Source organism: Ambystoma mexicanum, chromosome 4q, assembly GCF_040938575.1.
Source record: "Ambystoma mexicanum isolate Mex_15411 chromosome 4q, UKY_AmexF1_1, whole genome shotgun sequence".
NCBI classification, from domain to species: Eukaryota; Metazoa; Chordata; class Amphibia; order Caudata; family Ambystomatidae; genus Ambystoma; species Ambystoma mexicanum.
Genome location: NC_090928.1, coordinates 1,270,508,475 through 1,270,536,137, shown reverse-complemented (window position 1 = coordinate 1,270,536,137; position 27,663 = coordinate 1,270,508,475). Strand labels below are relative to the sequence as shown.

General features: G+C 47.9%; 1 protein-coding gene across 5 annotated transcripts in view; it reads left to right on the top strand.

The window, feature by feature from the left end:
- Positions 1–27,663, top strand: part of KLC4 (kinesin light chain 4) — a 620,713-nt gene that overhangs the window by 56,930 nt on the left and 536,120 nt on the right. The window contains exon 1 of one of the 5 annotated variants that reach the window (XM_069608886.1): positions 17,513–18,152. The exons of the other annotated variants lie outside the window; for them this stretch is intronic. The gene's annotated coding sequence lies outside the window, so the exon portion shown is untranslated. Of the gene's footprint in view, positions 1–17,512; positions 18,153–27,663 lie in introns of those variants that run through there. 5 annotated transcript variants of the gene reach the window in all.

The following is a 27,663-nucleotide window of genomic DNA, read 5'->3' as shown; positions in this document are numbered from 1 at the left end:
TTTTTAAAAGATATGTTTCACATTAGATAAACTGTTTACCCTCGACTGTGGACCACATACTAATGATATAAGAAAATTATTTAATCCAAGGCTTTGCTCTGGGATTTGTGTAATAACCGTAATTTATTACATGACATGATATTTATGAAAGAATTTGGGATATTAACGCTGCAGTATGCTCCGGCACCTTATACGTGTATCTTTCCTAATCAAGTTTTAAGACCGGTTTTATGTTTTTCCATTTTAATTTACTTGCTACGCGGGAGGTATTCGGATCAAGGATAAACTTGGCGTACAATGTTTTTGTATGCCGTTTATATCCGGTTGATGGTCCGAATAATCAGTTACACGTTTGCGAGGTGCTTGGGAATCTTTAGGATATAAATGCAGTGTCAACCTTTGTCATTTTGTGCACAACATTGACTTAATTTGTAGAAATTATCTTTGGGAATGGTGCATGTGAGGCTGTTGGTACTGTGCTTTCCCTTGCACTTTCTAAATTCTTGATTGAGGTATTGAAAATAGTAATGTATTCTATTATAAATGCTTTTGAAAGTCCTTCAGTTCAGTTATATATTTTTAATGATATTTAAAGTCATATCAAACATTGTATTGTGTTTTTTTTTTTTTTTTTTTTTTATTTTATTAAAGCAGCCGTCTCCTATGACACCATCTTGGAATTCCCTAGATGGAACTTTGTGGCGTTGTGTTTTCTTCTGCTCTGTGCAGTGTTTTCCCCAGTTTTCGTGCTGCAGTATCTGGTTGGTGGGTATATTCTGTTGTGTGTGTGCCAGTCCACTCCCTTAGGAAATGGAAGTCCTGAGTGTGAGACAGCACATGGTGGTTCCTGCAGCCAAGCTACCAGATCTCTGCATAATGCATTTACAACAAGCCCGGCTAGGCCCAGGCCTAGTGATGGGTAGAAGAGGGTCTTTCCACCCCCCTGCCCCCTGGCGATACTTAATGAGCAATAAATGGTAGAGAGCACATCCAGGGAGCAGGGGGAAGTGGGTTGCACACGAAGGAGGGTGCACAATCACGTTAGTACATGCATTAGAAGCTATATAGTAGATGCGAGTGTCAACTGCATCTTGGCTAATGGCAGCCATTTTTTAACATGGGCCCAAGCGCGGCGAAACACATTAAATGTGTTGGCATTAGATCCCCTGCATGAACACGGACATCACCCCCCCCCCACCCTGGGCAGGGTTCAGAAATCCCCAAACCCTTCATTGTTTTAGAAAGGAGCCGAGCGCCTCTTGGCAGTTACCATTCCACGGAACAGATAGCAAGGCCCTCCTGCCCCAACGATCCTCATATGAGAAATACAGCTTTGCAATGCGTTTATCCCAAGATATCTGCATACCACAGTACCATCCAAACTAAGACCATAAAACTGTTACACCCCTCGATCACTAAGATCAAAAAGCAAGGCTATCTTGCCTTCAAAAATGGGTCACGTGGTTTGTCTAGCAAGGTGCATGGTGGTTTAAAATGATAGCCTAAGGGATTCCAAGATGGCCGCCGGGGTGAGGAGTCGCCGCTAATCCGCGCTCCGCCCGGGCCGCCAAAAAACAGCATGACCGAAGCCGTGACAGACCGTCACTCACCCCCCCGACTGCTAGAGCCCCCCCCCCGCATCCTCCCCCCACCACCCCCCCCCGGCGAGGAAGCGGTGCTGCGGCTGATCGCGGACGAAATCCGGGGAGAAAGCAGACCGGCCCCTCCCCCATCAGTGCCGAAGGAGACGCTCCAACGCCATAAAGGACCTCGCAACTCAACACGGGGAGACCGGGAGGCGACGGCTGGTGTGGGAGCCGGATCGTGGGCAAGGCGGAACCCCGAGGGAAAGAACCGACAAACGAAGAGCGCCGAAGAGGAAGGAGGCACAGCGACAGCTGCGGCGCCGGAGAAGAGCCGCAACGCAGGGAGTAAGCAGCGCGATCAGGGCGGACCGCTGGTGTGGAGAAGCGAGGGCCGCCCCGAAACATAGCGCGGAAGAAGAAAGGTGAGCCAACAAGGGGGGGGGAAGAAAACCACCCGCCCGCATATCTACACCCCGGAGGGGGACCTCAGGAAAAAGGAAAGAAAAAAAAAAAAGTGGGAAGCTGGCTGGGGAGGGAGATTTATATAACAAGATATTCCCTGCTACGCGAGAGGGCCACGGCATCAACTGGATCGGGGATCCCCCCCAGGCCTGAAGGAATCCACTGTGCAGAACCCCCCCACGCGGGCCGGAGTATCCTCTTCCCCCACTAACCAGGGGGCGAAGAGCGGGGGGGGACACCAAGTAAGGGGAAGCAGTCCCTGCCACAAACAGACATCGAGATCAGACGGGGGAAGGAGAGGATAGGCAGACCACTAGTCTGCCTAAATCGAGAACCCCCCCCCCGCCCACTGAGACATTTTAGAGGACAGGATCGGGAGAAGGGCCATCCGGAGGGCTACAAGAAGGCACAACAGCCCCATAGACGTTCTAACGGATCTCGCCACCATGTCGAGAGCAAAAGGAAAGGGGAACCCATCCAACAGATATCCCAATCTGCGAAGCAAGGCGCAGGTATTCTGCAAATGTGGTCAACGGAGGGATCCTCGCAACCGAGGGGGAGAACCCAGGGAGAATCCATGGGGGAGCCAGAGTCACCATCCCAACAGCTGCAACCACTGACCAGGGAAGATATGCAAACCTGGTTCATGGACTTGCAGGAAAAATTCATGTCCACAGTCCAAGAACAATATACAACTATGAAAAACGAAATGAAACAAGTGGTTCAAGACATAAGAACCGATATTAACAACCTAGTAGGAAGAACGGACATAGTGGAAAAAACGGTGCGGGGACTAGAAGAAGACACGAGACAAGCAAGCGAAACGCAAGAACACTTGGTGCACTTATGCACAACTTAGAACTTCAATGTGAGGACTTGGAGAACCGCTCTAGTAGCTCCAACATCCGCATCAAGAACATGGCGGAAACAGTGCTAGACAAAGATCTGAAAGAGGCGGTAAAGGAGGTGTTTAGAGACATTTTGGGATCCCAAGACACTGAAGAAATCGGAATCGATAGAATCCACAGAGTAGGACCAAAAAGATCGGGGGCCCCCAGGGGAAAGACCACGCGATGTCCTAGCGGCTCTCTCCTCCTACCCACAGAAAGAACAGATCCTCAGGAGAGCCAGAGAACTGGAACACATTAAAATGAACGGTCAAAACATCCAATTATACCAAGACCTTGCTCTGATAACCCTCCAAAAAAGGAGAGCAATGGCCCCACTGGTGAAAGTTCTGATAGAAAAGCAAATCCGCTATAAATGGACCTTCCCATTTGGGCTGCTATTTACGTGGGAAGGGAAACAGAGAAGAGTAACCACGGTGGAGGAAGGTATGAGCACATTGGGTCTACAGGAAGATGAGGGAGAACAGGGGGCGTCCTCGAACAGGAGGGATCGAATGAGAAGACCAATGGGTTGGGAAACAATTACGCAAAAGAAGACTAATACAGGGAGGGAATCCCAGAGAAAAGTCACATGAAGAACCCAGGAACATGCAACCAAGGGGTACGAACAAGGAACAGCAATTATGGAATCAATGTCGGGGTGAGGGAGGAGAACGGAACGGACAACACGCAGATGGCAGTTAGGGGAAGAACCGACGGCTTGGAACTCGGCAAAGACCAATGGATCTTTGGGGTTTAGGACTCCCCATAACATACCCCCCGAGGGTAAGGAGGGCAGAGAGCGATGGGCGCAACGCTCTAGCGTCAATAGGAACCCTCGCCCAACTCGGGGGACAGTTTGATTGGTTTAAAGTTCAATGTTGGGGGGGCGGGGAAGTTCAAGGGCGGGGAAGGGATCGGAGGAATCAAAGAAATGAAACAAGAATAGAAGGGGACCCGAGGCGACGACAAACAAATATAACACAATGGGGATGTTACGCATTGTGACATACAATATAAGGGGCATGAATCACCCAACAAAAAGGGCTAAACTGGAAAAGCAGTTTAAAAGGGAGAAGGCGGACATACTACTTCTCCAGGAGACCCATATCAGAACGAGGGATAAGCAGAAAATGCGGATAAAAGGCTACAAAATATGGGCTCAGGCAACGACAACGGAGAAAAAAGCTGGGGTACTGATTGCAGTAAGAGAAGGAATGATCACTAAACTACTAGATACAAGCATGGATAAAGAAGGGAGGTTTGCCTTCATCAATGTAGTAATTGAAGGACTTCACATTACACTCGCCTCAATATATGCGCCCAATCAAGGACAGGACGGCTTTCTTAGGGATGTTCTATCGAAACTGGAAAACTATGCTAAAGGGGGAAGTGATCATGGGGGGAGATTTCAATATGGCTTGGAATTCACATATAGATAGGAGTACGGGGAACGCGCATGGCCAAGGGGCACCATCAAAACGTCTGAGGCAGCAAATGGATCAAATGGCCCTGAATGATGTTTGGAGGGAACTGAAGGGTGAACAGAGGGGGTACACCTACTTCTCACATGTCCACAACACCATGTCAAGAATCGACTACTTCTGGGTCTCAGTGGGACTACTGGGAAAAATCCAGGGGCTGGATAAGGGCACAATAGCCCTCTCGGACCATGCCCCGCTACGGCTGGGGGTGTCTCTCCCAGGGAGGAATAATGGGCTATGGAGGTGGAAACTACCGCAGGAGCTGATCCAGGACCCAATCACTGGGGAGTCCATAAGGGAAATGATAGAGGAATACTTTATACAAAATGACACGGGGGAGGTAGCGCTGCAAGCAGTCTGGGATGCATTTAAAGTAGTGTTGAGGGGGAAAATAATTGCGTTGAAAATCACAAGAGATAAACAAAGGTTCCAGTGGGAAAAAGAGCTGGAAAAAACAATCAAAGATATCCAAGAGAAACTTCTGACACACCCCACAAAGGCTTTAAAAAAATCACTGAAACATACACAGGGCCAACTAGAGATGCTCCGCACGAAGGGTGCAGAGAAGAACCTACTCTATCTGAAGCAAAGATATTATATTAGAGCAAACAAAGCAGACCGGCTCCTGGCGAGACAACTGAGGGAAAAACAGAAGGAAACCACGATTAAAGCCATATATGACACCAACGGAGACCCCCAAACATGCACACAAGACATGGGGGAATCATTGAGGCATTACTACCAAACTCTCTACTCCACTGAATTCCCTGACACAAACGCCCAAGATTCATACTTAGAAGCCGTAAACCTCCCGAAAATATCAGAAGAGGACAAGCAGTCACTAGAGACACCTATCAGTGAGGAGGAAGTCAGAAAAACCATAAAAGGACTCCCAGGTAACAAAGCCCCAGGCCCAGATGGGTTTACGGCCTCATTCTATAAAAAATATGCAGACATATTGACCCCGATACTAACAAGGCTCCTAAACTCCCTTAAGGACAGCGGTAATCTGACCCCCCACTATGAATGAAGTGAAGGTACTGCTATTTCACAAACGAGGTAAAGATCCTAAAAACCCAGCATCATATAGGCCAATCTCCCTAATTAATCTAGATGCTAAAATCTATACGAAGATCCTAGCAACGAGGCTATCCCCACTTCTCCCTAAACTGATAAGTGAAGATCAATCGGGCCTTATTCCCGGCAGACAAACTCATGACAACACAAGGAGGCTAGCCCATTTAGTGGAAAAAATAGGTATAAATCACACCCCAGCGATATTGCTGTCGGTAGGTACCGAAAAGGCTTTTGATAGGGTGGAGTAGTCAATTCTGTTCAAAATACTGGAGCGCATGGGGTTTGGGGAACAGTATATTGCGAGCATTAGAGCGAACTACAATTCCCCATCCAGTAGAATAGTCATTAATGGCGAGGTTACGAACACGGTGAGGATAACGAGAGGAACGAAGCAGGGATGCCCCCTTTCACCTCTGCTGTACGCTCTGTTTTTAGAAACCCTCCTAATTAAAATACGGGAATCAGTGCACATAAAAGGGATAGAAATGGCAGGTCAACAACACAAAGTGATCGCATACGCGGATGACATGTTAATAACCCTAGAGGACCCAGAATCCACGTTATCAGCTGCAGTGAGAGAACTAGAAAATTATGGGGCCATTTCGGGCCTAAAAATAAATAGGAAAAAATCAGAGATACTAATCCTGGCAGGGGACAGAGCAAATGTAGAAAGGGAAGCAACATTTCTGGACCTTAAGATTGTACTGAAAGGTATAAAATATCTGGGGATAATTGTACCTCAAAAAATATAACAATTCTATGGGGAAACCTACCCACCGCTTCTCATAAACATCCGAAAGGAGCTAGGCAGATGGAACCCACTACAGATTTTCTGGTGGGATAGAATACAAGCCGTCAAGATGACCGTCCTCCCAAGGGTACTGTATTATTTTCAGGCTCTCCCGGTGGGTGTCCCAGACTCGTTCTTTAAATCATTAACAAAACTGGTATTGTCCTTTGTATGGAAGGGGAAAACGCCTAGAACAGCCAGGATGGTCCTTACAGCCCCAACCAGTGAAGGAGGGTTGGCGCTCGCCCATTTAAAAAAATTCTATCGGGCAGCACAGCTGAGAGTCCTGAGGGAGTGGGTGGGGGAGAACCCACAGCAGATATGGGTCAAACAAGACAGAGCAGTCGGGAGGACCCCACTGGTAGAACTCCTCTGGAAACGGAGGCAGCACAGACATGTGAACCTAGGAATAAGTGAAATTATGAAAACCACGCTGGAAGCATGGGATTCCCAAACAAGAAAAGGCATAATGTCCACAGCGATAGGACCCTTTACACCCATCTGTAGAAATCCACTATTTCCACCAGGGATGGAACAGGGGGCATATGATAGCTGGGAGAAGGTGGGTATCACTAAAATTGGGTGAGATATTCGCAGATAAAGAAATCATATCCCTTGAATCCTGCTTTACTGGCAAGAATATACCCAGAAGGGACAGATATAGATATGAGCAGCTAAAACATTGGCTGAACTCCCCGATGATCAGAGGCAGCAACCAGGGATCTCACAGGGTTCGAGACACATATCATCTCCAACACAGGGGAAAAAAAGTGGGTTTCAACTCTATACAAATACATAAACTCACAGGGAGAAAACATTAAATGGGCATACAGAATAAAATGGGGCAGAACACTGGGGAATGAACCATCGGACAGTCAATGGGCAGACCTATGGAAACAGATCCCCAGAATGACCAGATCGGCACAAACCAGGGAGATGTGGGTCAAGATCATGACACAGTGGCATTATATACCCCACTCGATGTACCCAAACGCACCTAACCTATGCTGGAGAGGATGCGATCAAGTGGGAACGTGGAGACACATATGGTGGGACTGTAGGGGTATACAACCATTCTGGGAAGAAGTGAAAAACGAAATGGGCAAAATTTTCCCAGATGTAGGGTTGATGGGGGAGGAGGTGTGGCTCTGCGGAATCAGAGATGACACAGCAAGACAATATCGCACACCACAATGGAGAAGCTTTACGGGACTACTTATAGCAGCATGGACCACCATAGCACAAACTTGGAAAAATAAGAATACCCCAATGACATTTACTTGGCTACAGAAAGTATGGTCCCATATAACAATGGAGAAAATTACCCACAAAATCCAAGGAACTGGAGACAAGTTTGCAAAAGAGTGGGAAGGGACCCTACAATACCTCCAGTCAGACTTTATGGAACAGTGGTGCCCCCACAACATTAAAGTTTCAGATATTTTCAACGCATAATGGGAACCCGGGACAATATGACTTCATCCGATCCAAGGGGAGGGAAGGGGGAGGGGGAAGGGATGTTTTAAGTTGCAATGTTTATCTCTTTTGTGTTATTTATGTAAAATCAATAAACATAAGTTTAAAAAAAAAACCAAAAAAATTATAGCCTAAAACAAAGGTGGAAGGCCTTGAAAGTTGCTGATCTGCCCGATATGATATTTTATTTATATTGCGCTCATACACAATTGTTTCAAGGCACAATGAGGCAAGGGAGGGATACAAGAGAGGACAAAAACAACAATCTTACTAGGCCAGGTGACATTGAAGGGGAAGGGGAAGGGGAAAAGTGCGAGTGGCAGGGGAGGAGTGGAAAGTGCTCAACAAGGATAAAACAATAGGTAGTGCGGCCAGGGGGTGGCAAGTGCATGACTTAAGCGCAGACAACGGGTGTCTAATAAGTGCAGGTGAGGGGACTGTAGGGTTGCAGATACAGACCCAAGTGCAAGGGTTGCCAGAAGGCAGTGCAGGTAAGCTGCAGGGTGTGCAAGGGATCTTTGCCCGATAAGAGGGTAGCCAGATGCTTAATGCAGAAACAGGCAGAGATCAGCAAGGGAGGGGAAGAGAGAAGGCAGAAGCAAAGAAGAAGTTCTTGAGGTGCTTCTGGAACCAAAGATGGTTCTTCTCAAGTTTCAGAGAGGCAGGGAGACTGTTCCAGAGGAAGGCCGAAGAGGGACCTACCACCAACTCGTTGCTTGGAGAAGCGACTGACCCTGAGGGAGTTGGAGGTGGATGAGTGAAGAGCTAGAATAGGAAGGTATTCCCGAAGGGAGAGTTGAAGGTTTTGGGGACCCAGGCCCCAAAAGGCCTTGTGGACAATGCAAAGGGTCTTGAACTTAATCCTTGCAGTCACTGGGAGCCAATGAAGAGATTTCAGAGCCGGAGAGATACGATCCCTGGGCTTGAGGCCAAGGACCAGTCTTGCAGTCCTGTTTTGGAGGTGGAGGAGTTGCAGAGGGCAGAGAGTAGTAGCGGGTAGATTTGGAAAGAGGCTGTTGTAATTGTCAAGCCTAACGAGAACCAGTGCTCTTGAGACGGTGAGTTTCTGGGGGAAGGAGAGGAAAGGAAGAATACCTCTGAGGAGGTGCAGTTGGAAGTTTGACTTCTTAGACATCCGATGCGTGGAGTCTAAGATGACCCTGGGGTTCTGAACCTTACAGGTGGGAATAGGGAGAGGGAGAGGGCCTAGGGAGGCCGGCCAGGGAGCAACAGGAAAGGAAGGTACACGAGTGCTGATGAGGAGGATCTCTGTATTATTGGCGTCAAGTCAGAGGGTGTTGGCAGCGTACCACCCCTGGATTGCAAACAGTCTCAGATGAGAGAGGGAGAGGAGTTGGCAGAGGGGGGTTCCGAAAATGAGCTGGATGTCATCCGCATAGCACTGAAAGTTGGAGCAGAGAGCAGCAATACGGTGGGTGAGGGGTGCCAGGTATTGATTGAAAAGTCAGGGAGAGAGGTTAGACCCCTGGGGAACACCATAAGTGGGGAGTGAGATAGAGGATAGGAAGGCCTTAGAGTGAGTGGAGTGTGAGGTATTGTGACCTCTGCTCTCCCCCCGGGCTCACCTCTGTGCCTGCCAGGTGCACAGTTACAATAATAAAATAACATTGTTTTTCATATTGTGCCAACCTCACCACGGATAGCCCAGCAGCACCCACGTGGACGAAGATGGACCCATGGCATGGCATCCCCTACATGTTTAGGCCTCCGCCAATTAGTGTTGTAGAATTGTACTGTATGAAATTATGCTATCCGTGACATCGTTTGTGCTTATAACATGCTGCAAAAGCCGATGGAGCTCAGAATGTTCGGCGGCAGTAGAGTTCTTTGCTGATGCACTTCTATTTTGTAGAAAATGCACTTCTATTTTGTAGAAATAAATACTTCTTATCCTTGCAAGTGGTGTCCTGGGCCTTTTACCCTAGCTGGCTGTATTTTTGTCTGGTGTGAGCGTGTAGGGGTGTACCTTCAATAAGGTGGCAGATTGCCAGAGTAACAGCATTTTATTGCAGTTTATTTTCAGTTTACTCATTTTATAAATAAAAAGCCAATTTTGTTTCTCCGATGTCTGGCTAATCCATAACATTGTGAATGATGTGTAGCACTTAGCAGTCATTCCACTCTGTCACGTAAAGAATTTGATGGCCAAACTTGTACATATGATTGATATTCACAAAAGCTTTATTGTTAGAGTAACATTTTGTATAAAAACACCTACCAACCCCAGTGTGCTTTAGGTATTTGGAGATTCAGTGATACAACTCTCACAGATGTATATGACGGATATAAAGCTCTTTGGTCAGTCTTATTTTCCCACAATGCTCATTAATATGCAGATCAGCCAAAACTGCATTGGTTTTATTGGTGCCCTTCACATTATCTTTGGAGTTCTTTCTAATCAATACACATATACACTGTGTTACGCAACCACTTTCACATTCAAATGCACAATGTGTATTTTTTAAACAATTGTAAAAATGAGGATGTTCCCTTCAGAAAAGTAAAGGTAAAAGATGATGCATCATTTTATAACATTAAAAGCAAACATATGCTTAAGTCGGGCACAGGGTGCCCACAGGTGGCACCAGCATGATGTTCAGAAGCAATCCCTCCCGGCCCCACGTTCCGGAGGTCTGTTTGTGCCCAAAAGGTGCAAGCATGAAATGGATCATAGAGAGGTTATGCCCAAGTGCACCAAGAAACCTGTAAACGTATACCCAAAGCCATAGAAGGGGGAGAACAAAACCTGTGTGCCAAAGGTGCTGTAAAGGTGTCCCGTAAAGAGATCCATTCAGCCATCTTTACAGAAGCTGCTCAGTGCTAAGCAGGCAAATGGCATCCCTGCTGGGTTCATCATGTGTCTTTGATGACATTCTGCTGCACGCTCAGTGCTACCAGGAGAACAACTGCAAAGTATTTCACACAATGCTCAACTATGACGTTTAAAAGTAATCTTTACATTAATTATACTTTAAATACAAGGTACGACTTTTACTGTGAGACAGTATTTCAAATGACAGCATGACATCTACACCTATACCCACACATCTCAAAACGTTCCTATGTATTGTACAGTCCAACCAACTCTACAGAGTTAGCAAACATTTTAAATTACCGTAAAACGCAAGCTGGCAAGACCCATAGCCTAAATCACATCTGCAAAGGCAATATTTTGCTGGAAGGCTCCATTGCTCAATTTTACTCTTAGAGTGTTAGGTATTTTAAACAATTGCTCAAACAGCAAAACAGTATGTACCACTTCATTTGTTATAAAAGGTGCCAGCATTGTGCAGCTATGCGGAATGCTGTTGCTTCCCACACATGAATGTTCAGGGCCCCCATTTTCCATTACTCCACCATGAGAATGCACCCATTACTCCACCATGAGAATGCACAGCCAAAGAATCCCAAGAACCTTCCCCAACTGTCTTTACTTTGCTGAGGTCTTTATGCCAGGCAGAGTTTACGAACTTCACTTGCGATTTTGCCATATTTAATGGCGTTCCAGCCCAAGGGATTGGAGGTACATCGGCTGCAGCAGGTAACTTGACTTATTTACATTTTGCCCCTGCCAGCACCAGAGCTTTAAAAATTAGAAACTGGTGGAGTTATTTTCATTCAACGTTTTTGTAAGATGTATATGCGTTGTAAGGGTAGAAACGCTGATGGATGTGTGCTAGCTCTCAAAATAGTTGGCTTTAGTCAAGTACATATGTATCACTGCCCGCAGCGCCACCAAAACCAGGAGGCTCTATTCACGACTTCATAAAAACTGTGTGGCAGTCGGTTGATGCGGAGGTGAATCACGCAGGGCAAACAGATTAATTGATGTGTAACTGAAAGTTGAGTTTATGAGTCAATGGTAAAGGAGCCAATATTCCAGAAGAGCAATTTACTTCAATTGTATGGTTTAATCAAAGTAAACCAGTAGTAGCTTGTTGCTTGCATATGTTTATATGTAAAATGTAACACTTGACAAGACTGGATGCAGCAATATAGTTATGTTGCAATAATATTACAGACCAGTCTAGGTGCTTCTCATACTGACTTCAGGCAATTTGGGAGAGAAACCAGATATTGGCCTTGAAACCCAAATTCCTTGTTCCAACCATCTCTGACTTGTGTCCAGTTGCAGACAGTTTATACTATTATCGCTTCCTCTAAAATATAGTTTTTGGACCTAACCGTAGACCATTAGCCTTAACAATTGCCTCTAGTGCACGCCACTGTAGAAAACACTGCCTTCTCCAAATCTTGGGCAGCAGAGATCTGAAAACTCTTTCAACTAACATAACCTAGAAGATGACCGGCTTGAGATAATAGAGAGGAAGCAATAACTTTCTAATCCCTGCAACCTTAAAAATGTCCATATAATGTGGAGCCATTAGGGGGAGGTGCAGTATAGGACCCCCCTGGTTCATGTACTCATCCTGAGCCCTATGCACGAGGCAAGCACGCCATCTCTCCTATTCCACGGGTTCCTGGGTAATGTAGTCTGCCATAGCAGTGGCAGCCAAATATGGCCATACTGGCTTCTCTCTCTCTCTCCCTCTCCCTCTCCCTCTCCCACATCCAATCGCCTTCCGGGGCCATGCCTTATAGCGTGTGGTCCTCTGTGCCCTCTGCATCTTGCAACCTTCATACAGGAGTCTGGGGAGTTCCTCGCAGGGGCGTGTACCTGGCCCAGGTTCTATATACAGAACGTGTTTGCAGGGCACCGACTCCCCTTGGAAGTGGGCAGGGCAGAGTCCCCTGGAAGTGGGCAGGGCACTGTGATCCCTTGGTAGTGACATATCCCTTGCCGAGAGTGAGGGGAGCTATATCCCTTACTGAGATGGGAAGCAGCGTTGTAACACTTTCTGAGGGCACAAATGGTGCTTTATCCATTACCAAGAGCAATAGGGGGTGCTTGATCTCTTTTGGGGGGGATAGGGAACTGGGACAGACTATCCTTCTATGTTAGTTTACAAGTAGCGAGCTGGGTGCTATATCTAGGACACAGGGAAACCTCTGCTGACCGTCCCTTTGTGTATGTACTTGTAGAGGAGGTCCCAAATAAGGCCTGCACTCTCATTGCCCATTTCGAAGTACCAGGAATGTTCACACCAAAATACGTGACGTATGATGAGCAAATAAACCAGTAGAGAGCCGCAGTAGGGCTCTGCCCAGTACCGATCAGGAGCATTGAGAAAACCCTATAAGCAAATAAGACGAGATGAAGATAGCCTAGACACTTTCCCGGAAGAAACCCAAAAGGCCTTAATGGAAGACGAATGGTGAGGTTACAAGGGCCCGGACTAACGTGCAGAACCAAAAAATGACACACAGAGAAGAAATGCCATGAAAGATATTGTGAACCTGGAAGGAGAGACGATGTTGAAATATAAAGAAACATAAGCTGTAGAGCAGGATGAAGTCATTCAACCAGCTAACGCCTGTACATATGCTTGAAACCGCAAGAAAGCTAAGAAAACAGTGTGGCTTACTTTGCTTAGTAGAAGATAGACTGTGGCAAGCGCCACCTATACATATCTACTTCAACGAAGCACACTATATAAGTGCAAGTCCACTTTACACAAAAGCAGAATCAACTGAGGTTACTAGCGGCCAAACCGGACAGGATTCGTATTCCAGCTAAAACGCAAAGAGATGGCTGAATCGAAACTCAGCAGAGGCAACGTGCGCCAGGAAAGAGCCATGGTCTGACCACTAGAAGGAGCGAACAGTAGTTTTGCGGAATCAAAACTTAAGAACAAAATAGCCTATCTCAGGAAGGCCGAGATAAGGAGGCATAGGCAGGTGGCAAGCCGAATAAGAACTAAATGCACACATTGAGGGAAACTAGGCAGATTCACGGTGTGAGCAGCACATGACCATTCGAGCAAGAAGAGACGCAGGTTCACAGCTACGCCTGGCAGTCGCCCAGACCGAGATATCATAACTTTTCCTGACAAGAAGATAACAGTTTCGAGGCCAACCACAGCCAACTAATTGACACATAGCCACTAAAGTAATGATTGATTGAAGGAAGGCCGGGTGAATCGTGGGGCACCCTGCACCTGGCTGACCATTCTGCCTGCTGCTAAGTAAAGTGGAGATTTATGCATGGGGTTGAAACCAACCCAATCACAATGGACCAAATAATCTAGGGTTCTATAGATAGTAGAACCAATGGGACGGCATACTCTTGGTGACGTCTACAAGAATAATGTTGGAAGGAAGGGCTTAGACACCCACCTGATAGTGTTTATCCAATCCTCTCACTCCGTTACCATATACAGATATAGTACCTATATTAAAGTTACCTTTTCCTAACCAATAGAATTGCATGTTTTAAGTGTTACACGTCAATTGTGACGAGTTTTGAGTATCAATGTTATTGTTTGAATGAAGTTTGTCGGAGTTGAAGCGAGACAGACTATCGCATCACTGTTAATTTCCATGACTCCCTGTTTTTTGTACTTGTCATTAAACGGAGTCCCTTTGCCAAACCATTGAGTTGTCCTTATTGATTGGTGTTGGAGTAGAAAACCTGCACCCCCATCCATCTCAAAAGTGCAGCTATCTTGTCTTAAAGTACTTTGGAGCAAACCCTGACTCTATGGGCCGGCCGGGGGTCTCCCCAGTACATACTTACTGGCCTCTGTGCATAGGACACAGGGAACTCACTGCTGACTGTCCCTTGGTGCATGTACTTACTGGCCTCTGTGCCTAGGACACAGGGAAACCTCTGCTGACTGTCCCTTGGTGCATGTACTGACCAGCCTCCGTGCCTAGGACACAGGGAAACCTCTGCTGACTGTCCCTTGGTGCATGTACTGACCAGCCTCCGTGCCTAGGACACAGGGAAACCTCTGCTGACTGTCCCTTGGTGCATGTACTTACTGGCCGCTGTGCCTAGGACACAGGGAAACCTCTGCTGACTGTCCCTTGGTGCATGTACTTACTGGCCGCTGTGCCTAGGACACAGGGAAACCTCTGCTGACTGTCCCTTGGTGCATGTACTGACCGACCTCCGTGCCTAGGACACAGGGAAACCTCTGCTGACTGTCCCTTGGTGCATGTACTTACTGGCCTCCGTGCCTAGGAGACAGGCAAACCTCTTCTGAGTGTCCCTTGGTGCATATACTGACCAGCCTCCGTGCATATGACTCTTTCGGGTCCTTGATGTATGTACTCACCAGTCTGTGTCAAATACTTTAATTTAATAGATTTATATTGCACTGCCATTTACCCTTGGGCTTCAGGGTGGAACAAGTAACAAATAAGGACGCAGAAGCCCTAGAATTGCTGATGTCTTAAACTAGGCAAACGGATGAGTCTAACTTTTTTAAATATATCCAATGATTCGATGCAACGTAGTTCTAACGGGAGGTCACTCCAGGCCTTCGGGGCAATAGCATAGAAGGCAGCCTTAACGACCTTCACCGTCCTACATCTTGGGATAGTAAGAAAGTTTTGATGACTAGATCTTAGTGATCTGGCATGGTTTTATTGATCAGAAGTTCTCGTAGGCAAAAAAGCATTTTTCCCTTAAGTCATTTCTGAGTGATGGTCCAGATGCGAAAGAGAATTCTTGATTCAACTGGTAACGAATGCAATGCGCATCTTGCAGCCGTGACATGGTCTCTACGGCCAAGCCTCTTCACCACCCTTGCTGCTCCATTTTGGGATACTTGTAGTTTGCACATCGCTTTGTCAAGGCCTATTAAGAGGCTAGAGCAGTAATCCACTTTTGCCCATATGATCTCTCTGGCAATAGTTTCTGCGTTCTTTTGCGATAAACGGCCTAAGATGGGCAAGCAACTTTATATACTAGGCGCAGGAGGAAACCAGACTGCTTACATGTGGCTTCATGGAGAGGTGCTGGTCAAACACTACCCCCAAAGTTGTCACTTTTTTCGGTGGGGACATGTTTACTGCTCCTAATGAGAAATTCTCCTAGGTGGGACCTAATTTCTGTATCATGTGAGGAGGACCGATCACCAGTAATTCTGTTTTTTATCTATTAAGCGCTAACTTATTAGAGATCATCCATGACTCAACTAGGGAATAGACCTTGTTAATCACTGTAGTATCCAATTCACAGTTGCCGGCCAGAGGAATGACACATTGCGTGTCGTCGGCGTAGTGTAAATATCACACCCTCGTGAGCCAACTTGGCAAATAGGGGGGCAGTTAATGTATAGACGGGGCGATGTGCACGCACCCTGTGGTACACCCATGGCAACATTAATGGGGGCCGGCTCTGCTTCCCTGAGGAAAACCCTACTTTCTCAGTTGCCGAGAAACGAGGAGATCCATTGGGCCGCTAGAGGGGAGAAGATGGCCACCTCCTTCAAGCTGGTGGACATGATGAATGGTCCACCAGGACGAAAGTGGCCGAGAGATCTAGTAGCATCACCAGGGAAACTTCCTGTTTGTCCATACACGCTAGAAGCTTAGATTTAAGCTCTAAAAGGGCCGTTTCCGTTCTGCTTTTCGATGCTTGGCTATTTGTTCATAAGCTACGCGATCCAGGGTTTTAAGAAGGAAACTGGGGTTAGGCCGATTACTATCATTTTTTTGCCAGATCCGCTGCTAGTCCTATACACGCATACACGTCAGCTGGCAGGCCCTTCACATATGTGTTCAGGAACCCTCATACTTCTGCTGGTGGGTCCTTTGTGTAGGTTTGGCCAGCCTCCATGCCCTGTACACCCAGGCACGTGTGCTGGCAGGTCCTTTGTGTAGGTATTGGCAAGAATCCATTCCCTGTACACCCAGGCACTAGTGCTGGCAGGCCCTTTTTGTAGGCATTAGCCAGCCTCCATGCCCTGTACACCCAGGCACGTGTGCTGGCAGGTCCTTTTTGTAGGCATTAGCCAGCCTCCATGCCCTGTACACCCAGGCACTAGTGGTGGCAGGCCCTTGTTGTAGGCATTAGCCAGCCTCCATGCCCTGTACACCCAGGCACCTGTGCTGGCAGGTCCTTTGTGTAGGTATTGGCAAGCCTCCATGCCCTGTACACCCAGGCACGTGTGCTGGCAGGTCCTTTTTGTAGGCATTAGCCAGCCTCCATGCCCTGTACACCCAGGCACTAGTGGTGGCAGGCCCTTGTTGTAGGCATTAGCCAGCCTCTATGCCCTGTACACCCAGGCACGTGTGCTGGCAGGTCCTTTGTGTAGGTATTTGCCAGCCTCCATGCCCTGTACACCCAGGCACGTGTGCTGGCAGGTCCTTTGTGTAGGTATTGGCAAGCCTTCATGCCCTGTACACCCAGGCACTTGTGCTGGCAGGTCCTTTGTGTAGGTAATGGCAAGCCTCCATGCCCTGTACACCCAGGCACTTGTGCTGGCAGGTCCTTTGTGTAGGAAATGGCAAGCCTCCATGCCCTGTACACCCAGGCACTTGTTCTGGCAGGTCCTTTGTGTAGGTATTAGCCAGCCTCCATGCCCTGTACACCCAGGCACTTGTGCTGGCAGGCTTTGTGTAGGTATTAGCCAGCCTCCATGCCCTGTACACCCAGGCACTTGTGCTGGCAGGCCCTTTGTGTAGGCATTAGCCAGTCTCCTTGTCCGGGGCACTTCTGCTGGCAGGTTCTCCATCAATCTGCATTTTCTCTGAAGCTCAGACTGCTGGCACCATCTGACCGCATGGGCCTGGCTCTTTGGGGAGGGGCCGGTGAGTGAGCAGCAGCTGCTCCCCACCCCCTCCTCCCAGGTCCTCTGCAGTGGGCTGGGTCCTCCTTCTGTGCTGATCCGTCCGGCCCCCGCCCTGCAGTGCTGTCATCCTCTGCGCTCCGCCAACATCCCTAAGGGGCGGTTGCTGGGCACCCGGAGCCTCCTACGCCAGCATTGTGGTCCTCCTGCATCCTGGGGACAGTTGTCAGGCGCCGGTCCCTTTTGCCTGCCTGCCTGCATCCCGGAGGTGGTTGCCAAGCGCCCACCTCCATCCTCTACACCCTTCTCCGGCCTGCACAGCCTTGTCCTCCTGCAACCTCCGGAGGTGGTTGCCAGGCCCCCGCAGCATCCGCTACACCGGTGGCCAGCCCGCATTGCCTGGCCCTCGCCCTGCATCCCGGAGGTGGTTGCCAGGCCCCCGCAGCATCCGCTACACCGGTGGCCAGCCCGCATTGCCTGGCCCTCGCCCTGCATCCCGGAGGTGGTTGCCAGGCCCCCGCAGCATCCGCTACACCGGTGGCCAGCCCGCATTGCCTGGCCCTCGCCCTGCATCCCGGAGGTGGTTGCCAGGCCCCTGCAGCATCCGCTACACCGGTGGCCAGCCCGCATTGCCTGGAGGAGGTTGCCGGGCCCAGGCAGGCGGGCGGGCAGCCTTGACTGCCTGGAGCTCCACGGAGGTGCCCCCCGCTGCCCCGCGCCTCTGAGAGGTAGGTGTGTGTGTGTGTGTGTGTGTGTGTGTGGGGGGGGGGGGGCGGCAGTTGCTTGTTTTTTCCCTGTGGTCTCCGCGTGATGCTCCGGTTCTTTTGCGTTTCTGGTGTTGTCGGCTGCATTGTGCTGCTACACTAGGGCCGCCTTCCCGTCTGTACCGCGCCCCGTTTGCCCGTGTGATGGCCTATACGGCGTCCCTTGTGCCCAGGGTCACACGGCGCATCGTGAGCACCCTGCCCGTGCGGTTTCCTGAGCGGGGAGAGGCCGGGTTGGATTAGGATGGGGATGGGGAGCGAGGAGGGCAGTCGCTAGTGACCTCTCCTCGTGTAGGGAGAGGTGCCGCCTTGTGGTCGCACTGTGTGAAAGTGGCAATCCGTGCACGCAGAGGCCACCGCCTACCCGCTGTGGATATCCAGCGCGGACCCCATCCCGTGTGTGCCGGGCGGGGAGGGGCCTGCCCCTTCTCCTGGACGCTGGGGAGACCCTGGTCCTCCCCGAGGGGTAGGCAGACGGACTGGACAAAGGCGGGCAGTGATGTCGCTGGGCGCTCCCACCTGTGCCAGGAGGGAACGGGGGCGGGTCGCTTCTTCCCGAGCTGACTGGCTCTCGGGCATCCTTCCCTGGGGCATCCTTCCCTGGGGCACAGTGCGGGCGCCCCTGCCAGGAAAGATGCCCGCTTCTCTGCGTACGTCATAACCAGGGCGGGCTGGAGGTGCACGGGGTGCAGTGCATACCCCCGCACCGCCGGTAATATTCCCTGCTCTAATCAGTCGATCAATGTGCGATTATAACTTGTTCTTATGCAGTGGTCGCTTCCCTGGCGTGCTTTATCCTGGATGATGCATAACGTGAGTCACGCGCAGAACTTCATTGATTTCCACGCACACTCACTGAAAGCAGGGCGAAACCTGTCTGTGATCTTTCTGCACCTTTGAGCAGCTCTGTCTTTGTTATCCAAATGCTCATTTAAAGTTTCCCAGCCTTTCTTTTTTCAGATGGTTGCTTCTGTCACAGAATCCTAGCTGAGCAACACAGGTTTGTGCAGAATATCAAGGGCCGTATTTATTGATCTCTGCTCAGCAGCACAGAGAAGGTGTGGGGGGGGGGACCATTTCAGTTGAAAAAGTTGAAATGCCCTGACGCTGGCCCTCCTCACGACCCTTCCGCTGTCCAAGCATCTTTGCGCAGACAGGGCAAGGAATCTTACTGAAACAATGTTACACAGCTGGAACACAGCACACATCTTTCATACAAACTGCGTTTTTTTTTTTTTTTTACTTGGTAGTGTTATCAGGGTGGACAGCATAATGTGGTACATTTCATGAAGTTGAATACACTCCTCAAAGATTCACAAATTACCTTACAGTAGGACTTCGGTCTGCTAGCGCCACTGTTCCTAAGAAAGCAGGAGCCTAAAACATGCTTGCATATGCCAAAAGGCAAACGCGCCGAAAGCGAAAGATGGGAATGCGGGCAGAACTACACAGCAGGCAAAGAGCCTTCATCGCAAAGCCTGAAGCCTCACCTCGCACAAGCAAACAGTTGTTTGAAGATGGCCGTTTGCAGTTTCCCCTCAATGTTAAAATGCAGTAATGTTCAAGAGGAGTACTTAAAAATAAATTTCAATTCCAAACTTTCCCCCTCTGTCTAAACCTGGCCGCCAAAGCACAAGCTCTGGTCAGCACCTTTTCCACTATAATGGTGGCAGCCCAGATTGTGTATAGTTCCTGGAACAGCAAGCCCAGAGGGAAGATCGTCGGGATATGGGTGGCCCGGGGGAGGCTTGTCTGCCTTGCACCATCAGTAGCGAGTAGAGGGGGGGGGGGGAGCTGTGGCACTCCCGGGGGGGCCCAACTCCAGCTTCCTCCCTGCACATTTCTGCCCTTACTACGATCATTGAGGAGGCAAATGAGGACCCTTAAAGCGACTATCTAGCAGAAATAACTCCTTGCAGTTTGCTTTACCCATCCCTGCGTTATAAACATTCGCCAACAGAAAGGATTCTAGAAGGTGAAGTGGTTTGATGACATTTGTGACATTTTTCTTTGGGTAGCCCCTCCGAGCCTCCTTGCTTGCCTTTGGTTACGAGGCTGAACGGCCAGGCTGCTGCTCCACGAAAGCTGATGAGATGAGTAAGATACGCATAACACGATGAAGTAAATATAAGAGTTTATTACCTTTTTAAAAACGTAGACACGAAAAACACATGCAGAGGGTAAAAAGAGACACGCCAACAATTCCTAAGAGCTGCCTCCAAAGAGGGTCAGTTAGGGTGACCTGCTATTCTAGGACATAGCAGGGGTCCCTATAATGCAAGGCATTGGTATAGAAAGTTGATGTTCCTGGCACCGCGACATGTGGTGCTGTCAAAGCCACTGGGTCTTAATGATTCTGGATCCAAAAGCACTAGAAGGGATCCATGGTTGCTTTTAATTTCTAGCGCCTCTCGTATCGTATTATGGAGGAACTATAGGGCCCAGGCTACATGTATGCATACAGAAGCCTAGAGCTATGTGGTTTTAAAGGCCTCCTCCGCATACAGCTAGTGCTCGTCTCCACACAGGGACTTTAAAGGGCTTGGTGGGAATGGTCTGTCCATAAGACCTCAAACTGCAGCTTGCACCCCCCAGGTGGGATTCTTGGCAGGATTGGTTGGTGGGTGGATCTCCTCAGGTTCTCTGGCATGCTGATCCCGCTGTCATGCAGATCTCTAGCCTTCAGATGAGAGGATGCAATGGGCCCCAGAGGGCTTGCCATCATTCATCACCCTAGAAGCTGCTCCTCAGTAGGTCTTCAGATGGTACACCGGGTTTGGCAGCTCTTCCGGGAGACTTGCATGGATTCGATCAGGCAGGCTGAGACTCAGCAGGACTTAGTTAGGAGATGTCTAGCGACACAGACTGAGCAACCAGTGACCTGGGGTCCAGGTGGCTTGGTCAATCTCTTTTGGACTCATTGGCATTTAAGCGGGTTGGAATCAGTGAAAAGACATATACAGACTCTGTGAGGGGTCAGAAATGTGAGGCGGACAACTTGGTAAAGGTTTGTACTGAGATTTTATTATCTCTAAAGGGTTTGACAAACGCCTCACTATCCCTACTGCAGGGAAGGCATGGTATCACAAGTATGACACTGACACAATGGATACAATTTGTAAAACCTTTATTAAAAATGTTTGGGTCGGAGAAACTCCTAATTTGCCCTATAATTAAGATGGGAGCAGTCTCGACCATCAAACGATAAACAAAACAGTCCTCGTGGCATCAGTCAAATCAAAATGGCGTATTCTAACAAATCCTAATGCCTGCCCTGTCTCTTATACAAAAAGTGGAAAAAGGAGAACTGTATGCAAAAGGAAAAATCAGTGTTCAAAAGAATAAAGGTAGTTGAACCAGCTCTCCTCCTCACGTTACCTCACAGAGTAAGGCTGTACCTGCAGGCAGCTGACACACTCTGGCTCGGTTTCTAACACTCTAAGCCGTTCCAAACCATGGATTGAGTCCCACCAGGCCTTCCATGGTAGTCTTTTTCTTGATTTTCCAAAATTGTATTTCCAACGTAAAGTTCACAAAGGTCCCCCTCTGCCGGGCTCGGACCTCTCACATTACAGTTCAACAAACTTGCAAGGGTGGCTCCCTTCCCCAAGTTCATTGTACTTTTTGTCTCCCTCAATCAGGCCCAGACCCCCTTCGAAGACTTTTGAATGTGTGGTGCTTTTACCAGACCACCGCAGGACCACTTTGACTCATTTAATTTGCTTTTGCTGTCTGTTTGCTTTATAATTTCAAACAATGTACCTTTCACAGCGACTTTCATATGGGCTACTTCCTTTTGCCGGACCACTCAGTTTCTTAGTATCGCTGATCTCACAGCTGCTTTTTACTTCAAAGTTCATTCACAGGTCGGCCTTTCTTTGCTTCTCATCCACACGCGTGCAGCCTTCACTTGTAATATAATGTTGCTACTTCATTCACTTTAACACACACTGATCTCTCGAGTCACTTTACAACTCACTGGCTGTGTGCGCTTCTTTCTTGTTTTGCTATTTTCAATTCACGAGTCCAGGTTAGTACCATAAGCTTGGCCTCCCCTCCCCAACTCTGCCGTTCACCCGGGAGTGTCGCTGGCGTCCTTTTGAACACAATGCAATCTGGCCTTCTCCACATGTCTTTTGTGGTCTGCAAGAGGCAACAACCTCATGTAGGGAACCCTTGGTGATTAAGGCGTGTTGCTCTCGTCACTTGGTCCATTGCTCTGCTCCAGTAGGTGTGCCTTTGATGCTTGGAAATGCATTGGAGGGAAAGGGCCTCCATGCAATTGTCATTGTCCTGTACTCCCTTATGTCTGTTCTGTCTGCACAGGAGTCCAGTTGTGACTCCTGGTAGTGCAGCTCTTCCTCTTTTTGGTTGTGGTGAATAGAGACCCTTGGGATACCCTTCTGGCTCCCATGGGGGGGTACAGCCCTGTACCCCTAGTGTATGTTTTTGAGCACCTGTGTGTTGGCCACAGAGCAGGATATGGGCTGGTGGTCGCTTCATGCTGATATGACAGGAGCTCTGTGTATCCTCCATTTTGGGGATATCCAGGCCCTGCCATTGGAATCAGTGGATTCTTGATAGAAGGCAAGATGGTCCCTGTGGCCTCTTGGTTTCTAATGCCTGGTCCCTTGTTTTCCCAGAGTCCTGTGAAGCCTGACTCTGTCCCTTCCCCTGACTGGTTGTTGGGTGGAAGACCCATATATTGAGACCCCTAACAACTGCCACCTATAAAAAGTAATCAGAAGAAGATCTGAAACGAGGCAAACCTAGTCACTCACAAGATAAAATGATAAAGGTGAATGGGAGGTCTGCTCTCGTGAGCAAAGTAGTCTAGGACAGGAGGGGCTACTCCCAATAAAATTCTCAGTGGACAATCGGGAACGTTGTAAGAAGTTGGGCCTTAAGACCAATGATGGTGAAAAGAATGGCCTAATGGAAGCAAACTGGTATTTGTTGGCCAGAGCGTTGGCCAGCAAAAATTCCAAATCGAATGATCGTATTGAGGAGAAACCTGACCTGCACATTGGCTCGTGGAATACATGGTCAGCATAAAGCTCAATGAATTGGGCCAGTGTGACATCCTATGTCTGCAGGAAACTTGGCTTAGATTGACACCAGCCTGTGATGGTAATGAGCCCCATTTAAATCCTGCAGCAAAGGGCATTTTGGACAGGCCTTACTCAGGACTTTTAACTTTCCTTAAAGTGGATGCAGGATTTACTGTGTTGAGCACGGAAAATGTGAGTATCTACATTCAGATTATAAAGCTCTCGCGAGAGACTTTAAAAAGGAAATGGTATTGCTGAATGTGTATTGGAGGGTCAACAAGTGCAAAAAGCTAAACTTTGTATAACTAGTAATGAATGTGATTGACCAAATCTTGGACGTGGGAGAGCCAAAGAATGTAAGTCTGTGCAGAGATTATAGTGGTTGCTATACGGAGTGTGTCATCTAGAGAGACGAGCACAGCAGTGGGTTCAACAAATCACTGCCAGTGCATTACACATGCCAAACGGACAGACATTATAGGATATACCTGGTGCCTGTTATTGGGTTCGAGGCCAACCCAGATCTTGTTTAGATTACTGTTTTATGTCTAGCAAAAAGGGTTACCAGATTTGAAATCATTAAACAATCTTGAAGTGACCACGATCTGGTGTCCATCTCACTGATGGAAGGTGTGAAACCTGGCCCCAGAAAAATGATGGCACGGGTGGAATTAAATGGGTCAAAAATCGTATAAGGATAGGAAGGAAAGAAATTGATAACGATGGCTGTTCACTATGCAGACGCCTCTAAAAGTCATCTGTCTAGTCCACGTTATGGGTGGACCCTTAAAGAATACAGAATCCCTCCGAGATCAAATAAAATGAGTCAAATTAGAGCTAGGCATGCTTACGGCCATATGATCGTCAACAAGAGGAAAGAAATGCGAGCAGATATAAGAATGATCGAATCCTCATTAAATCAGAATAGATTTGAAATGATAAAACGGCACAAACTGAAGTTTAGCAACTGGCTAACAGCCTCTAGAGCACTAAGATCTCTGATAGACGCGGAGGTGATGCTGGAAGCGGTCTGCCAAAATAACACCCGCAACTTTTAGGAAATAATAAACAATGGAGGCCAGTTCAGATCCTGTAGTTTGCTTGGTTAAGTCAATGAGGCAGCATGGATAGCCCATTATATCTTTTTGTTTGCAGGCACTGGGACCTTGGGGGAGATTGATTCAAGAGCAGATAGGGGCCATTGGGGCAGCAAGTTTGATAAAGATGAGCTTGAGCTCCTGATAAGAAGATTGAGCTCCTCAAGGGCAGCAGGCCCTGATGGTATCTCTAAGAAAAGTGCTCAAGGATAACCCGGTGGCATGGGGAATTTGGCAAAGTTGATCTTTGACCAGATCCTCCGGACAAAGTGCCTGCCTTTGACATGGCGTGAAGCAATTATAGTACCGGTTTACAAGAAGGGTGATCAGAGCGATCCTCGAAATTATCGCCCGATCGCCCTCCTTGACTAACTGGGAAAACATTTTGCCACTATTCTGCTGAGAGATCTTAAAACATGGGCCAGTCAAACGGGAAAACTAGGCAGGCTGGGTTTATAAAAGTACATCACAAAACCTTTTCATACTTGGCATTCTGAAAGAAAGGGCACTCGAGTCCAAGACCAGCATCTATATGGCTGTTATGGACCTGGAGCAGGCCTTCGACTGTGTCAATCTAGAACTCTTATGGGAAAAACAAAGAGGTTTAGGCTGCCCCGCTCACCTCTTGGAGGCAATCGTGACCCTTTATGTTGACACCACACCTCTGTGCAGGTCCGACTGAATGATGCTGGTATCCTGACGGAAAAAATTTAAAATGTTTGCGGTTTAAAGCAAGGGTGCGTGTTAGCTCCTTTGTTGTTAAGTCTATTTTTGTGACCTGGGAATCTCACAAGGAGGAGTTGGAGCCTCCCCCCCCCCCAAGGGTCAACGGCATAGACATCCCCTGGATAACCTATGCCGATGATTTAGTTCTCTTGGATCTTACCCCGATTGGTCTCCAGCGAAGGATTGATGGATTAAACTCATTCCTGGAGGCCAACAAAATGAAAATTAATGTTAAAAAATCCAAGATACTTATTATGACTGCTGCGGCCTGGAAACCGAGAAAGGGTTTTAACTGGTACGTTAGGAAACAGAAGTTGGAGGTGGTAAATACCATGTTATGGGGGGGCTAATATTAACAAAAATGGAGATGAGAGAGCGCATTATGAAATGCTTAGATTGAAGACTACAAATTTGGGCAATCGGGGTAAGTCTCTGATCCGGAAATATTGTAAGTCTCCCTGTCTCCGATTATGACATTCTATCGGCAGAACGTTACTCCTGTTCTGACTTACGGAGCAGAGGCACTGCTTAGTATGCAGTGGAAAGTGTTGAGGGCTTGTTCTGGCGAAAATGTTGAGGCTTCTCAATTCCCTGGCAATGACTACGCTGAGACACGAGCTACGGCTACAGTCATTGGAATCAATAGTGCTTTGAAAGTCGTTAACGCTGTCTAGATGTAGGCTTGTAGACAGAATAGCCCTCTTGGATATCTTTAGACAGAGAACTTTAAGGGTGATCGGGGACTAATCAGGTGGAGGGGAAAAATATAGCAAATTTTGATGGCGAAAGGGTTTGAGATTGAGCTTATCACAAATCCGCAGATGTTAAAATAAATTTAAATAAACTGCAGCAAATTGACTGGATTGTCACATGTAATGGGAGATATGAGGATAGGCTGAGACCTCCAATGGATAGATGTTGACTCAATATTTTGGCCACCAAAATGGTCGTGCTCTCGTGAAGGATAATCGGCCCCAGTGAAACTGAATGTAGGCACTGTGGACTATGGGGTTGGTGAAGACAATATCTCATCTGGCCACCTCTTGTAGGGCGCCATCTGGGCTGCGCATCGAAAGATTGAAATTGTTTGCTCCAGAAATGTTATCAATGTCGCTTCTCGAGTGGTGGGATTGGATATTGATGGGGGAAGAGACCACGCCTCACTATAGCGGTGATGTCATTGCTAGAGTACGCATTAACAGATCCCAACCTAGAGAAAACATGGTTGCTCTGTAGCTATTGAGGGTGGAAGAAACGGGTGAAGCAATGTCTAGAGGTTGCGATTGGACGCAACGGGATAGGCAAGCGGCTAAGGCCAGGTTTTAATGAGGACAATGGCTAAATGGATGAAATAGGAATGGATTATTTTTAATTCGGCTACTACTTGAATGTTAAAGCTCTTAAACTGTGTGTTTTCGTGAGGAGTATATTTTGGTGGGTATGTAAGAGGACAAGTGATAATGTAAATGGTGGTTTTTATTCTTTCTTTGATTCCATGTGAACAATTGAGAATTAACCATTAAACATTTAATTAAAAAATATATATATGGTATTGTGGGGTCCAGGCCAGACTGTCAGGAACCTTCCCAGTGAATGTATGTTGTGGATACACCCTTGCGGTGGGACCTGTGTGAATAGTGTGTGACCAATATGCAATCTGTTATGGGTGTCTGGCTTCTGTGTGTGACACAATGAATGAGACCGCCCTGCCTGAAACTGTCATGAATGCAATGTGGTTTGCTGAAAGGCTGGGTGCTTGCCCTGATCCACATTTCTCGCTACGGGTGTCTGGGTGGAAGTAAATAGCCTGAATGCCTGTGAGCCTGATTGGCTGCCTGTCTGCCTGCATGAATTCCCTTCTCTGTGATTGGCTGACTGAGCCTGGCTCAGGCAGAGTGAATGAGGGACAGATTTGTATGTCTGGGGGCCTCTTCCCAATTTGTTCACAAGCTGAAGTTGAAACTTGAAACTGCTTATCCTTGAAGCCCAGCTGGAAGAAGACCCTCTGCGAGAACTAACACGGCTCATTGACCTGTTCTTTGGGATGTGGGCGGGACAAAGACTGATATGCAAATGGATATTTCCCATCTGTGAAAGGTAGAGTGAGCTAAAGTGTGGCTGCTGAGTCTCGAGTGGGTACCTTCCCAAAGAACAGGTCAATGCGCCGTGTTCGTTCTCGCAGAGGGGCGCCTAAGGACTATTTCTTTTTTCCCATTTATGTACTGGGCCTGCTAATACTTCTATTGCAGGTTGCCCAGGTGGAGGGATCCTCACTCGGAACTGCAATTAGGTAGCTGGAGAAAGCATTCTGCCATTGTGTAACCTAACCTGCCTGCCTTCCTTCCTGTGATCTGTGCTGTTGCACTTTGTTGCAGGATTTGCATGCCATTATAGCTGTCAGCAGTTGATGCATTTTAAAGGAGTCTATAGCGGAGTGTGGTACCACATAGCTATTGTAGAGATTTGCCATATTAGAATTGCCTGAGTACAAAGTGTGTTATTAATTGATGTATATATCATCTTAACCCTTATCTGTATATAAAGAACTGGGTTGGCACATAACATAGTGTGTGGAAATTCCTTTGTGGGGGCTTGGGGACT